General features: G+C 36.0%; 1 pseudogene; it reads left to right on the top strand.

Moving 5' to 3' along the window:
• The first annotated feature begins 932 nt into the window (after nucleotides 1–932).
• LOC125934036 (60S ribosomal protein L28-like) lies at nucleotides 933–1295 on the top strand (annotated as a pseudogene).
• Nucleotides 1296–5821: the final 4526 nt, after the last annotated feature.

Below are 5821 nucleotides of genomic sequence, written 5' to 3'. Positions count from 1 at the left end.
TTTTAAATTATGCTTGGTAGCTTCTTTTGTAGCAATTATGGTACACACACAAACTCACATACTCATGACTCAAAAATCTAAAAAAAAAAAAAAAGATGAGGTATGGTTAAATGGATGTCCACAATAAATAGAATATGTGTTTGACAATTAGAAAAGTAGACAGCAAGAAATCGCAGTTACATTTATACAATTCTTCCTAATTCTTGCTACTGGTTCAGGTCTTGACATTATCCTTCATTTATAAGACTAACATTATTTTATTGCAAATGGACAGTTTACATTGTACACATTTAAGGACTACCTCCTAGTTGCTATTGTGGAAATTCTGAATATTGGCCTGCATATAATGTATATTTATTGATGTGCCAAGAAATTTTCAATTTGATTCCAAATAGTAAAAGAGAAAAATGTGTTTGCTTCAGTGAATTTATATTTTGGCTTTTAGCAACAATTAGGCACATAAATGCTTGGTTATATACACATAAAAGTGAAATTGAAATAAAATGTTCATTTCTTCAAAAAATTAAATATATCTGCGTGCTAGGAACCAGACGATATGTCAATATTCAATTTACTCTACATAAGAATATTAGTAACTGTTCTTTTATTATTTTTTGTGACAAAAACTTCTGCTAGCAAGTGGCTATAAATGAGACAGCGACCAATGATTTACAAAACTCAGGAGTCTTCAAGTTTCTTAATGGTACAATAAGAAAATCAGAAGATATCAAATGGTTTACTCAGACGTTTTAAGCTACCGAAATGCCAAAATCCTTTCCTCAATAACTACCTTTAGTGGAACTCTTACATCTAAAATACCCTAGCTTTAGGGCACCATGAAATAGAATATGTAAAACAGGGATTAGATGATTTTGAAGATTACTTACCGCTCAAGTTCTATTTTGCCTCTTACTTAAAAAGTCTGCGCATCAATGCAGAACAGCCCCAGCTTTCTAGTCAAGAGGAACAAGCAGACATACAAGCACCACACCCCAAAACCTGAAGGCTCGCAACCTCTTCCGCTAAAACGAGCCGATTCCCAGGAAGACTGTGGGCATGGAGCAATGGGCCCAAGGTAAAGATGTAGCGGTGGTCATGAAGAAGTGATCCGGCCAGCGAAACCTATCACCTGCTATGTGCGGACCACCAACCACGAGAATGCCTCCGCCCCTTTCAGCCGCATCAAGCACGTGATCTGCAAGAACAACTACTGCCCAGATCTGCGCTTGGCTGCCATTCACAGAGCCAGCACCATCCTGCACAGACAGGATCCTGTGATGGTGAAGAGCAGTTAGCGCCACCAAGAGCACCCTGAGTACCACTCCCTTCTAAAGCAATAAAGATGGATGCATATTTAATGGGCTAATATTAATAATAATCAAAAGGGTTAGCTAGTATTTATCTGTAAACAAAAAGATGAAAAATATGCAAATTACAGCATTAGTTGTAAATGTGTGGGGAAAAATACAAATAGTTCCTATTCAATAGGGGAAAAAAGAAACCGGTGGGATGTAATGCACAAGCCCCCCAATATTAAGTTTAAAAAACACCAATGAAAAATGAAAACAAAATAGAACAAAACAAAAAAATCAATACCGGGAAGACAGGAAAACTGAATGGCAGGTCATCGAACTCACCAAGTTCCATGATATTTCGCCATGGTGTGTTTTAATGCCTGCCAATGACCGTATTTTTGTTTGTTTGTTAAATGGAAGTTTAATAACTCTCAACCTAGGGAACATATAAACAAGAAATAAAAGTTGTTTTAGAAAAGGGTTTTCATGAGACATTATTGCAAGCCCCAGATTAGAGACAAAGATAGAGTAGTCTCCCTTGTAATTGGGGTGTACCAAACTTATTCCATGGCCCTAGTGCTAAATAAGATTCCGGGCACTTCTAAGGTGAGATTTAATCTAGTGTAAACTTTATTTATGTGCCTCTGTAGTGTAAAGAATGAGAACCACACAAGGTACCTAAAACATTGGGTTCACAGACAATTTTATTTTTAGTTTTTGTTTTGGTGTAGGGAAAAACTTTTGTATAAGACATTTGTGTTGCCTCACCAAACTCTGCCCCTGGAATTTGTAAGGACGAAGCATCTTCTCAAGATCGCAGTACATTAAAAGTGACTCTTCAGCTCCCCTTTTTCTGTACCTTGTCAGTAAAGAAATGTTGAAACTTCTGAGAGGGACAACATCGAGTGGAGGCAACATGTCTTTATAGTAAAGATACACAGATTTTATTGCACATACCGAAGTAGTGTTAGGATATATGTAGTGAAGCTTCCCATGCCACTATACCCTATTCTGGAAGCTGTTCCACAGAAAATCCCACTATGGTTTTGACATGCTTCAAGACATTCAAGATAAAATGTTTAACAATGCTTTTTAAAAATCTTTAAATATGCATAAAACCTTCTTTTATTGCCATTATGGATATGCATGTGTACATCCACATATGTATGGCATGTGCACATACACATACATACACATATACACATGTATGTGTATATTTAGTTGAGTGACAATTCACAAGTTTGCAGGGAACATGATATGTATGAAAATTCATAGCCAGGAGGCAAGTTCATTGGCGACAGCAGTTTATATACAGTTCACATTAATTCCATCTTTAAGTATCTCCCGGAGACTCTTTTATTATCTCATGATATCACTTCTTTCAAACTGATCCTTAGGGATTTAGAGTCTCAATTCCCACAAACATTTGAAAGAATTAGAGAAAAATTCTGAAGGACATGAAAAATCAATCTAGTTCTGTAGGAATCAAAATACTAGAATACAATTTAAATGTTTTAAAATGAGGAGTACTTGGGGCACCTGGGTGGCTCAGTTGGCTAAGCGTCCAACTTCAGCTCAGGTCATGATCTCACAGTTCGTGAGTTTGAGCCCCACATCGGGCTCTGTGCTGACAGCTCAGAGCCTGGAGCCTGCTTCAGATTCTGTGTCTCCCTCTGTCTCTGCCCCTCCCCACTCATGCTCTGTCTCTCTGTCTTAAAAATAAATAAAACATTAAAAAAATAAAAAATAAAATGTGGAGTACTGTGTGGCTCAAGTCAGTTAAGCCTCCTATTCCTGATTTTGGCTCAAGTCATGATCTCATGGCATGGGGCTCTGTGCTTACAGCGAAGAGCCTGCCTGGGATTCTCTCTCTCTGCACCTCCTCTGCTCGTGTGCGCATGTGCTCTCTCTCTCTCTCTTTCAAAAATAAATAACATTAAAAATATAAAGATTTTAAAATAGAGTTATGTTTCCAAAAGTACATTATATAGATATCATAATTTTTTTCTGAAAATAAAAGAGAATCTGTACAAAGAAATAAATTAAAAATGAAAAGCAAAATCATGAAAATTATTGAAATGTTATTTGGATAGATAGATGATAGATTAGATAGATAGATAGATAGATAAGCATACAGACATAGATGGGTAGATACAGATGTATAGATACATTTTCTATAAAATTCATGGTTCAATGGAACCATGTTGGATAAAATGTAATAGGTATTCACACAGCAGGCACTTTGAAGAGAGTTTCCATTTGGAATCTTACAACATTCTGTTTCATACCAACATTCTCTCTTTTAGGTAACTGAAAGTACATTTTATTTTTCTTAATCTGGCTAACATTTTGGCTCATTTAAACATTTTAGGGACAATAAAAAAAGGATGAAGACAGTAACATGGTTGTCTCTAATATGTGAAAGAAATCATCAGATTGAAACTATATTCTTTATCTCAGAACATAGAAATAAAAATAAAAGTATTTTCTGCCTCTGATCTCTTGCAGGTGTACCAGCCCTGTGTTTTCATCATCATCTTAACACGAAAAGTTTCTTTTTCTGTGAAAAGGATAACAAACTCTTTACAGAGATGATGTATTTTCACCTTAGAAGATTCAGATAGATACATGATTTTCTTCCTAGTGGTTGAAATTGTTTCATTTTTTAAAGCCATAAAATTTCATAGGGCTTGTAGGAAATGGCAATTCAATTCAGGACTAATCTGTGAGTTCTTAGAAAAATATATTTTTCTTTGTGAATACTTATGGAATAAAAATTGATAGCTATGGACAGATCTCTTTGCTTTACTGTTAAAAAGCAGTGTGACATGTCTTGACAGGCAAGAGAGAGTTAAGATGATAGGGATTACCTGTTTCAGGAAAATGAATGTAATTTAAAACTACATGTGCTGTTCTCCTGACTTGAAAAGATTAAAAAAGCATTAGCAAGATTTTAAAAAGTATTCCTGACCCTCCAAAATTTTTCTTTATTCTTCTTTTCAAATACCATTTTAAATGCAGTTTTTATATATTATATGGCATTCCCTTAATAGTATCTTTAATATCTTCAGTTATTCAAGACATTCTATTTAGAAGTTTCATTTGTTCTGAGAAAAGCATATTCCATGCCAATAAATTAGTACAAACAAAATGCAGATCATAGTCTTGTGTTTTATAATCTAGCCTCATATTGCCTAGTACATCAACAATTTGCAACATCTATATAAATTCCTGTTTGTGGAGCTCCTGGGTGCCTCAGTCAAACATCTGACTCTTCCTTTCAGTTCAGGTCATGATCTCATGATTTGTGACATCAAGCCCTTGTGTCAGGCTCCACACTGACAGGCCTTGCCTGCTTGCAATTCTCTCTCTCCATCTCTCTCTGCCCCTCCCCCACTTGCTCTTTTTCCCTTTGCCTTGAAATTAATAAACTTTAATAAGATAAAATAAATGCCTGAAAGGGTTTAAATCTTATTTTACAGTTTTAAAATCACTATCCTTTTAAATCTCATTTTTGTTTTATATAACAATTTTTGAGAACTGATAAGGCAGGCACTACTATTCCTATTTTAAAGATGGGAGTGCTTGTCTACTTGCATATGCAAATCATTCTAGTATGGGAGCTGAAAATACAAGTCAGCTAATTAATATTTGCAAAAGTTTGCATGACCTTGAGGAAGAGACAAAAATAAATTTAATTAATCAAAATGTTAACCAGAAAATCCTCTCCCTAAGACCTTGACTAATATGATGGGGAGGCAGGGAGAGGTATTAGGGAGGTGAAAGAGGCAGGGGTGTGTCTGTGCAGGATCTGAGACCAGAGATTCTTGGTCATGGAGATAAAATGGTAAATGCTGTCTCACAAAGATAAGAGTAACAGGGGATTCTCAAATGCTCTGGGTACCTTCACATAAACTGGACTAAACACACACACACACACACACACACACACACACACACACACACTTCAGGGCACACTTCATTTCATACATCTGTCACCTGGTTACCTGCTAAAGAAATTTCCTGTGTTGGTATTCTGAGTATAGATGGCCAGCGTAAACAGTTGAGTGTGGACTTCACTGTTGTTGAGCAACACTCCGGGCCATATGTAAGCCTCAGCACTGCCAGGATAGGTCTCCTAGTCATTACTGGCATCTCCACCATTTACTATTTGTATAACAGATGCTGTAACTATAATTTTTGAAGAAAAAAATACTCCTTATTTTTCTAAAAACTCTTATTTTATGTATAATACAAATGACACATGTCTCAAGAGTACAATTTAAAGTCTTGACATAGATATACATGATGAAACTATTACTACCATCAAGGTAATGAAAATTTGCATCCCTTCAGAAGTATATTTGTATATGAGAAAACTCCGAGCTTTTAGAATGTAGGTGCACAGTTGGAACCCACTCCTCTTGACAGGCAGACTTCGAAGGGCTAAGTTATGCTTTCCTAACTTGCATAATGTTGTTCAGCCACAACAGAATGGAAAGACAGACAGGACTCAGGAAACAGTT

The sequence above is a fragment of the Panthera uncia genome, assembly GCF_023721935.1.
Source record: "Panthera uncia isolate 11264 chromosome A1 unlocalized genomic scaffold, Puncia_PCG_1.0 HiC_scaffold_16, whole genome shotgun sequence".
Lineage (NCBI taxonomy): Eukaryota > Metazoa > Chordata > Mammalia > Carnivora > Felidae > Panthera > Panthera uncia.
The sequence above is the reverse complement of the archived record's forward strand: the minus strand, read 5'-3'. Positions and strand labels throughout refer to the sequence as shown.